The 10,768-nt window shown below is 37.8% G+C and overlaps 2 protein-coding genes across 6 annotated transcripts in view; one reads left to right on the forward strand and one right to left on the reverse strand.

Moving 5' to 3' along the window:
- Positions 1 to 10,768, reverse strand: part of Cmss1 (cms1 ribosomal small subunit homolog) — a 330,444-nt gene that overhangs the window by 292,620 nt on the left and 27,056 nt on the right. The window lies entirely within an intron of this gene.
- The window catches only part of Filip1l (filamin A interacting protein 1 like), a 270,009-nt gene that overhangs the window by 235,638 nt on the left and 23,603 nt on the right, over positions 1 to 10,768 (forward strand). The gene's annotated exons all lie outside the window — the stretch shown is intronic.

Below are 10,768 nucleotides of genomic sequence, written 5' to 3' on the forward strand. Positions count from 1 at the left end.
TAGAATCAGCAGTCACAGTTGGGGAGATAAAGATGAGGAGAGAGAAAAACTCTTCATAGTATCTCTTTTAATATACACATTTTGAAAAAATATTATATATTTAGGAATACTAATCTGAAATCCAAGAATGAAATTCAGATTGCTTAAGAGTTTAAACTTCACAAAATAAACTGAAAATTTAGTTATAAAACAACATGAAAACTGTAAATACCCTGTTTCTCAGGATATTTAGTTTTTGCTCCTTCTGTGTGTTAAGTGGGTATCTCTCAATCTATTGGTTTGTATGTTTTTTCTGAGGGGCTCAAAAAAACATTATAAAACATCCTGCATCATTCTTTCACTATGGAAACCAAGCTCAGCCCTACTATATGCAAAAAAAAATATTGTTCCTTTCAGGTCTGTCCTAGGTCAGTCTGTCTAACCTGCTTTGGGGTTCTCAGGTACACCAAGTCTATGATTATGTGAATTCAAGGAACGAAGAAAGAGCAAGGGTAAGATGAACAGAACATCAGTGAGGCTTTGGGAAGGTCACTATTAGTATCCATTTTGATACACGACATTTCATTATATTGTACATTCAAGGCATCATTTTTTTTTTCCCCAGGAAGGGAGAAGACCTGAGTAGTAGATCTGAGAACAAAACAGAAATGGAAAAAAGTAGCTAACCTCAAATACATTTAAGCAACAACTAATGAAGAAGAGTTATGAATGCCAGAGATAATACAAAGAGACCCACCAGAAGTTTTCCTAAAAATTAACTATGTCTTAAAATGGTGATTGTCTGTCACAATTTTGCCCCCACGCCCTGTCCTGGGAACATCTATAATGTCAAGACATTTTTTGATTGTCACAATTGAGTTGGGGGTACTGGGTTACTTCTGGCATTTAGTAGGTAAAGGCCTTGGATGCACTAAACATTCCATAATACACAGGACAGCCCACAACAATGACTCAACCCAAATGTCAGTAGTGCCAAGGCTGAGATCAAACTGTAACCTAAAATGATAGATATAGTATGGCTAACAATGAGCATAGCTGTAAAGACAAATGAACTGCTTAAATGTAGATCACATACACAGATTATGTCCTTTTAGTTTTTATTCCAATGTGAATTTTTACTGTTTCTTCCACAGATGACCCCTATTTTAGACCAGCCTATTATGGCTGAGCTGCTCTCTTATGCTGCCTTACCATTCTGTTGTTTCCCCCACCCCCAAGGGTGAACAATTAGCAGTTTTAATTACTTATAAAATTATTAATTGAAAAGAAAAAACATATTTATAGTCTTCAACAGGATGTTCTAGTGTGAGAGTATACTGTGGAATGGTGAAAGCAAGCTAATTAACATACCTATCATCTCAAATACTTACCTTTGTGTGTGTGTGTGTGGTGAGAACATTTAAAATCTATTCTGTCTTGGGGCCTGGGTGTAGCTCAGTCAAGCATGCTTTACATACATGAGGCCCTGGGTTCTATCCCCAGCACCAAAAACAGAGAATCAAACAAATAAATAAATAAATAAAATCTACTCTCTTAATGCTCCTCACTCTATTTCCAATGACAATGGACATATATTTATGCCAGGCAGTATGTTAAGTATGTTATGGATTGATTTGTACTTAATACTCAGAATAACTCTACTGTGAGGGAGGATCTAATATTGTCTCTAGTCTACAGGTGCAGAAAATAAGACCTGTAAAGTAAATTGCTTACTCAACTAATACTACACTGAAGTGGGGAAGCCAGGATTCAATTCCCCTTCTGTAGTATTCCACCACTTCTTCCCCATTGATGCTTTCATGTTGGCAAAGGTACATGCTCCCTGTCATCTCATCTGCCCTGCCTCTCAGTCACCTGCACTGTTTACTGCCATTTACTACCAGGGCAATAGGGATCAGTCAGTAGAAAGAATATCAGCCTTATCCTAAAGAAGGCAAATGTATAAGATACAGAACAACAGAGATCAAACAAAGTACGAAGCAAACCTGTAGGAAGGGAGGAAGGAATGGAGAGTGTTAAGAACATGAGCAAAATCCCAACAGCACCATCACTAGCTCATACTTCAAAGTGGCTCTGCATGCTGTGTACCAGGAGGAGCTATCAGGAATATGCACATAAGCACCTCATGCTGAGTAGCTCCCACCCCCACACTGGGGATTGAACTCAGGGCCTCACACAGGTTAAAGCAAGACCCCCTTTTCTGAGCTACATCCCCAACACTTTTTTATTTTGGGACGGGACCTTGTTAAGTTGCCAAGGCTGGCCTTAACCTTGCAATCCTCCTGCCTCAGCCTCTTAAGTCTCTGGGATTACAGGTGTGTACCACTGCATCTGGCCTGAATGCTTTTTGAATATTTTTTCCTACAGCATCAGGGAAGCCCAGGGAAGGCATCAAAGGCCCAAGTAGATCTGAAGGACTGGGGAAGACATCCACCTGAAACAGTTTGTCAAAGACCTACAGTCTCAATCTGTTAAAAGACAGATTGGTTTCTTTCGTGCGCGTGCATGGTGTGTGTGTGTGGTGTAGTAGCAATCAAAATGGAAAGTTTGGAAGAGAAAAAAAAACCTATCTAAGGAATCTTTCCAAATAATTAAGAACTTAAATTCAGAGGGGGGTGAGGAGGAAAAAGAAAAATACAAAAAGAAAAGTTAGTAGGATCTCATTCGGCACAGCAGTGTATTCTCGGTAATTGTTTTTTTTTTTTTTTAAGTTCTTTCTTGTTTTAATATATTCAAAACAAGGTTAAAAATTCATCCAAGTAAATGGTAAAAAGAAAAATATGTATAGATCGTTTTAAATAAGAAAAACTGAAATGGGATGGAGAAGGCATATTCCATTTTTACTTTATTTTATTTAGATTTTTTTTGCAGTGCTGCAGATCAAACCCAGGGCCTCAGAGGCATGCTAAGCAAGCAAACTACCACACAGCCACATCCCCAGCCCACAATAGTAGGATTAAGTGAACATCCATCATTCTAAAAGGTTCCAACTAAAAAGTCCCCAACAGTACAACACATAGAAGTGGGCAACACATAGGTCAGGGTGTAATTATATCTCCTGGCACAGATTTACATGTTGTCCTTATTGTCACTCCCCACTTAGTTCTTGTTTCCTGTCCCATACCCAGCCTGAGCACCTTTGCAAGTCCTTATCTGGTGGTGTACAGGGTGTCTTTCCTAGCTCAGATACAGGCACCTTGGTTAGTCTCAGAATGAAAATATTCTCCTTGTAGCTGTCTGACTCCCCAAGTTCTGTAACTGTGGGCTCTCAAGTTGGTATTTTTCTGGTTCTATACCCTCACCTTTTCTACTAAGCAGTTCTTCTTAGTAGAAGACCCTGTATCAGTCAGTTACTTTGGTCTTTGCTTTAAGAGAGCAAGATTTGCCCCAATGCCAGTCCTCCACTCAATTTGAAGATTACATAACCTCTTCTCAGAATCCTGTTTATCTGCTAAAAGCACCCAAGCTCTTTATAATAATTAATAGATCATTTGACGATTTACATCTTATTATTTCACTTCCCCTGCCCTCTAGGGAACCAAACAAGATTGTCCAGATGATGAAGAATCCTGACCCATTTTTAACATATAGTCCTCTGACACCAAATTAAAATCATCTCCATCACTTCACTCATGCCCTAAGTATTGTTTGACAATGAAGGAAAATAGTAACTCAGCTTGCTGAATCTGGGCCCAATTATGGTGTCTCTAAATGACTCAATGATGATGACAGGATCTTCAGTAATAAGGACATAGAACAGACACAGATGTATACTCATACTTGGCTAGCAGATGCAAAAAGTAAAAAAAAAAAAAAAAAAAAAGCGTTACTGTTCTTCTAGATCTTGCTGACCAAGTCAAATGAATCGAACATTACATTATGGTTATGGTATGCTATAGCTGTAACTGGAAAAAAAAAATACAAGTCTGACTTGCTTAGGAGATAAAAGAAAACTGCATACATAGAATAAAAACTGATCATGGCTATTTTTATGAGTTCCCCTAAAACTTAGACTGAACAGTGAAAAGTCCCATTGAAAAAGCAAGAAAACATAAATTATAGGTCTGATTACTAAGAGCCTATCTCAAATTAAGGAAGCTTTCTAGTAAGTTCCATCTAATTACTCTGCAAACTGCTGGAACTCTAGTTATTTATCCATAAACATAGCTGATGTCAGTGTGGTGCAACAATTAAAATTACATATTAAACAAGAATTGCTAAAAGATAAGCAGGATAATATCCAAACCAAACTATCAGACTTCGGCCATGAAAGCAGATATAAAAATGAATAAAACAGTACGATATATGTAATTTTCTGCTTAGTAATCAACATCCTTAAACAAGCAAGTGCACACAGTTCTAACACAAGGATCTAAAGAAGGAAAAAAGGAGTTGTTCAAAAAGTCCTGACTCTTTCTAGAGGTTCTGTAACTACAAAATAGAGGCAATAATGTACTTAAAGAACATTGATGGGAAACCCACTTACATCTCATTTTCTTAAATGCTTAAAAAGAACCCTCCTGGTAAACCCTGGAGAATCTTCTTTTAAAAAAATGATAAAACTTCTTAAGACAATGCTGCAGTTATTTTCTACAGAAGGGTACACTTGTTCATTTTCTTAATTCATTCAAAAAAATGCTCATTTTGGTTCCCACCAAAGGGTTTTGTAGTAGACTCTGTAGGAGACACAAATGAATCACTTAGCTACTCCTCCTGTTCTCAAGAAGTTTATATTTTAGTAGGGTTGATTATGATATATATAAATAATACAAAATCAAAAGTGGCAAGAACTGTAATATAAATTCTTATGGTGTGTGACTGGCATTATAGTATTTAGACATACCATCTGCTTCATATGTGTATTCTGTGATGTATATTACTAACACTCTGTCTCCCACAGAGGAGATAAAATATAGGCACATGTGTGCTGACATATGTGTGTGTAAATAAAAACTAAAAGACCCTTTGAATATATAATTTGTATCAAAAAGCCAGCATCATGGTTGGTACCAAAGAACACTCAGGATGACAGATGTGAAAATTTCAAAAAAAAATAGTAACTGTATTGCATATAATAATAGTGATAAACCACAGAAGTTATAACAATTCTGAGCCGTAATAGAAACTCTAAAGAAAAGCTGTAATAAGACACTGCTTTAAGCCAGTTTGGATTTAATTACCTCACATTTGTGTCCATAAAACCAGCTTCCTCAACCTGTTTTTATTGGACAGGATTCTGTGAATGTTCCTATAATCCTGTAGTGTCAGTACTTGAACATGAATATGAGTATTCCAAGACAGTAGTCTTCAAACTGAGGAACATGTACCCCTGAGGGTACACAAAGACTTTGCAGAGGTATAGGCATGGAGAGCTTTCAGGGAATTAGTGTCTACATTGGCATTTGATACATATACTCTTTCCAAAACTGACCTGCCAGAAGTGTTTATGTTATTCTGTGAATTCTCCTTTTCCAGTAACCTCTCAAAATATCCATCATGCTTAGCTAACTCTTACCAATGCCTATTTCTGGGTTGGAAACCTCTCTGGGGCACCAGACAAAGGAATAACTACAGAAAGCCTTATTCCTGCCAGGGATGGTGGTGTATGCCTGTAATCCCAGCAACCTGGGAATTGAGACAGTAGGATCACAAGTTCAAGGCCAGCTTCAGCAGCTTATCCAGGTCCTAAGCAATTTAGTGACATCCTGCTTAAAAATAAAAAAAACAAAAAGGAGGCTAGGGTTGTGACTCAGTGGTAGAGTGCTTGCCTTGCACATGTGAGGCATTGGGTTCAATTCTTAGCACCACCTAAAAAAATACATAAATTTATTAAAAAAAAAAAAAGAAACCAAAAAAGGATGGGGTTGTAGCTCAGTGGTAAAGCACCCTGGATTCAATCCCCAATACCAAAAACTATATGAAAAAATAAAAAAGAAAGCAAGCCTTAACTCTTAGAGTTCCAGGAGAGCAGCAGCAGGGTTGCTCAGAACCAACACTGGATGGAATACTGCTTTGTCTTCAAAGTAGTTCAGGGCAAGTTCCTATGTCTGGAAGTGAGATGGTTGCTAGAGGAATGTGTATTTACATATTTACTTAAGTTGAAGTCAGATTTTCTTCATGAAAGAATGACTGATTTGGCTGTTTGATTTGTTAATGAGGACATTTAGATCATGTCAGACATGAAAATATCTTTTGTAACCAGTAAAACCTTGAATTAAAAACATGGAGATGGTAGTTTCAAAATGTGTAAAAACTTCCCTAGCTTCAAACAAACAAACAACAACAACAACAACAACAAAAAAAAAAAAACCAGAAATAAATAAAATTTGTTCTTTAGATTGACAGTTTCTCCACTCTGAGAGTGTTCCTTGATAGACACCTTGTATGTGGGAACAGTCTCAGGCAATGGTTTACATTTGGAGTTGGAGAGGCAATGTGATATGGGGAAACAACACAGGCTTTGCTCCTTCCTTACCTTTTTGAAACCAAAGGTCTCATTTTCAGGAAGTATCTGACAGGTAAATAGTAAATTTTTGCTATCTGTAGTCAGTCCAAAGGCCAGCAGACCTGGCATCATCTGGGACCTACCCCAGACCTACTGAATTGGAATCTGTAGTTTAACAAAATTCCAGGTGATTCAAATTACATTGAAATGTGAGAAACACTGATAAAGAACATATCATTAGAAGGGCAGATAGAATCACTAAGTGTATATAACTCAGATCGGAACTTTATGTTACACCTGCTTAAGTAAAGCTGAATAAGGCAGGATGATGGATTGCAAATTTTAATGACAGGCTTATATATAAACATATATGCATGTAGTAAAGCACCACATGCGCGCGCGCGCGCGCGCACACACACACACACACACACACACACAGAGACAAACAGATCAGTGGTTCTCAACTGAAGGCAATATTGCTCCCAGAAGACTGGCAATTCTGGTTGTTATCATTGGAGGATGCTGCTAAACTTCTTAGAGTACCCAGGATGGCTCTCCACAATAAGAATTTATCTGGCTCCAAAGGTCAGTAGTGCTGAGGTTGGAAAAACCATGGCATAGATAATATAACATTCCTGTATAATGGCATTTTAATCAGAACTATTAATGGGAAAAGGAGTCATAATCTGCATACACAGCTCTAAAGAAATGGATTTCAGGTCTGGAGAGTTCTGCATCTCAAGATTCCATGCTACTTTCAAGATTATGAGAACCCTGGTTAAAAGCTCTCAAAATCATTTATCTGTGTTTGCTAGCAAATCCAGAGGTCATGATAATCTGTCAGTCATATCAATGCTAAAACCCTATTAATTTGCTAACAAAAATAATGGAGAGGGCTGGGTTGTGGCTCAGTGAAGAGCACTTGCCTAGCATGTGTGAGGCACTGGGTTCAATTATCAGCACCACATATAAATAAATAAAAAATAAAGGTCCATCAACAACTAAAAAAAATTAATTAATTAATTAAAAAGAATAATGGAGACAGATTAGTTACTATTTTATCTCAAATCATTTCTACTTAAAGAAGGAAGCTAGGCTTAGGAGCTTCAACTTCAACTTAGGAGCTTCTACTCACCCTATATTTTCTTCAAGACCCTAAACTCACCTCAAACTTAACCTTCAAATGTTCCTGATATAACACAAGAAATAGTGACTTAGTCTTAGCCCACTCACCAACTATCAGGAGTGGTTTCTCTCATCCTCTCTCACACATGTATCCAGCCATCACTACACACAGCCAAAAGTCTCTAAAAAGGTTGTCAGGGTTTCCTGCCCTCAGTTCCCACTAGTTCCTGGCCCCAAGCTCTGGAGTTGATTGCTGAGGGTATAGTTTTTTTGTTTTGTGTCCAACCCCCCTCACCACCCCCACCCCAAATAAACCCCTACTTCCTTTCCTGACAGGATTTAGTAGACTAGGCTGCTGACTGTCCCATGGGAAATAGTGAAGTTACTGGGAAACAAGGAATGAGAAAACAGTTGGAGCAAATGTACTCAAATTGTTAGTATTTTTAGATTAGGCAGAGGGGAGTGAAGGGAAGGGAGGGGAAGGGTATGGGGGTAGGAATGATAGTAGAATGAATCAGAAGTTATTACCCTATGTACATATATGACTACCTGACCAGTGTGATTTTACATCATGTACAACCAGAAAATGAGAAATTATACTGTTTATATATGATGTGTCAATGTGAATTCCACTGTCATGTATAACTAATTGGAACAAATTAAAAAATCGCCAGTTTTTTTTTTTTTTATTGTTGGCTGTTCAAAACATTACGTAATTCTTGATATATCATATTTCACACTTTGATTCAAGTGGGTTATGAGCTCCCATTTTTACCCCAAATACAGATTGCAGAATCACATCAGTTACACATCCATTGATTTACATATTGCCATACTAGTGTCTGTTGTGTTCTGCTGCCTTTCCTATCCTCTACTATCCCCCCTCCCCTCCCCTCCCCTCGCCTCTTCTCTCTCTGCCCCCTCTACTGACATTCATTTGTCCCCCTTGTATTATTTTTCCCTTTCCCCTCACTTCCTCTTGTATCTACTTTTGTATAACTCTGAGGGTCTCCTTCCATTTCCATGCAATTTCCCTTCTCTCTCCCTTTCCCTCCCACCTCTCATCCCTGTTTAATGTTAATCTTCTTCTCATGCTCTTCGTCCCTACTCTGTTCTTAGTTACTCTCCTTATATCAAAGAAGACATTTGGCATTTGTTTTTTAGGGATTGGCTAGCTTCACTTAGCATAATCTGCTCTAATGCCATCCATTTCCCTGTAAATTCTATGATTTTGTCATTTTTTAATGCAGAGTAATACTCCATTGTGTATAAATGCCACATTTTTTTTTATCCATTCATCTATTGAAGGGCATCTAGGTTGGTTCCACAGTCTTGCTATTGTGAATTGTGCTGCTATGAACATCGATGTAGCAGTGTCCCTGTAGCATGCTCAAAAAATCGCCAGTTTTATATGACTACCTTGTAAGATGGAACTTGGGGAGCAGATGGTGGTGGGAGCCAGTTTACAAAACCCAGGAAAAAGTTGCATCACCCTTTCATCACGCTGAAAAAGATGCATTATGCCTGCTCCCCAAAACAATGAACACAACAGAAACGAATGAAACATCTTCAAAACCTTTTCGCTGGCTACTGCACTGCCCAGATTTACTAATCACTATTCCATTAGTGCTCATTTTATTATACTGAAAATAATCTTCTTGCCCTTACATCTTAAGAAAACACATCCCCTTCTCATAAAAATGAAAAGTGGGGCTGAGGTGTAGCTTGGTTGGAAAAGCTCTTGCATGAGCTCTTGCATGTAGCATGAGCAAGGTCCTGAGTGTGATTTCTAGCCCCACCCAACACGCACACACATATAAAATAAAAAAGAAAGAAAAAGCAGTGCATGCTATTATTTAATAAATTTAAAAGAAATCTATGAAACTATTCTGTAATAAAACTGTAAGCAACTGGGGTGTAGCAAGGGTAAACTATTTCAGTGAAGTTATGATCAATGCATTGTCAAGACCATTAAATCCAATGCTGATGCTAAGGCAGGAGGAAGAAGCTTTTTGCCAAAGTTTCTGTAATTATTTCACCACCAAAGCATTTTACCTGTGGACTCTGCCACTAGATCCCACAACCATTCAGGAAGAAGATACCATGTTTTTCTTCTCAGACTCCCAGGTTTCTCAAGTACAGAGTGGGGAGCAGCCAGAAGCTATGAGCAAGCCTCTTACCAATACCCTAGATGAGATCATCAACCCCACCCCAGCATCCTGCCTAGTCTTCTGAAGTTCACAGGCTACAGCCCCTGGGCTAGTCTCTTGTCGGGTTCTCAAAACAGGAAAAACTAAAAGTGGGTCCTCCCCACAAAAGACTTTGGGAATTCTTACATTACACAGTTATTTTAAACATGTTCCTCCTGTGTAGTATAATTACAGAAAAGAGAAGATTCAGATCTCAAAAATGACTCTTTATTTCCAAGACTTCCCTAGATTAGTTTCTTTTTCAAATGTCCTCTCAAATTCTTAACTTACAAAAAGTTCTGTGACAAGGATAAAAGACATGCATTGGAATAATTAACTCATTCCTAATAGAAATGATTTATTAACATTATGAACACTTTAATCTTGATCAGAAAGCAAATACTGTTTTCATCCACGTCAAGTCCTTTAAATTCCTCAGGGATTCCATTCTATTTTAGCTTCTGTATAACAATACTGCAGAACCGTAATTACATCCTCTATAATCAGCCCATTCCCAGTGCAATTAACAGAGCCACAAATTTAAAACTACAATCTCCCTACTGAAGTTACTAAACATGTGGAAGAGACAGTTTATTCTGCATGTGAAATGCTTTCCTGTTATGCAGATAAATTTAAAAGCAAAAATAGCATGGAGTAATAGTCTTCATTTAAGAGGGAATCACTATGATCCTGATAATAGTTTCCTGTCCATCATTCTGGTATTGGATTCTCATCAAAAAGCTCTTTCCTTCCAAATTCCTTGTTCTTCCCATATGTTATGAAAACCCTCAAGCTTGGTTCAGATGCCTCAACTTCCCTCATTAAACTATCATTAACTAGGAGGAAAAAGGTATACGTGAAGTGGTTCTCAGATAATGACTTGCTAGTGCAAAACAAGCTTTAATTGGCAGAGCAGTCCATCAATAAAGTGCATAACTTCTAAGCAATGTGAATAAAATTTTATCTTAACTAAGAATCAGGGAGTGAACACTAAATATCACTATATCAC

The sequence above is a fragment of the Marmota marmota genome, unplaced genomic scaffold (assembly GCF_001458135.2).
Source record: "Marmota marmota marmota unplaced genomic scaffold, marMar, whole genome shotgun sequence".
Taxonomy (NCBI): domain Eukaryota; kingdom Metazoa; phylum Chordata; class Mammalia; order Rodentia; family Sciuridae; genus Marmota; species Marmota marmota.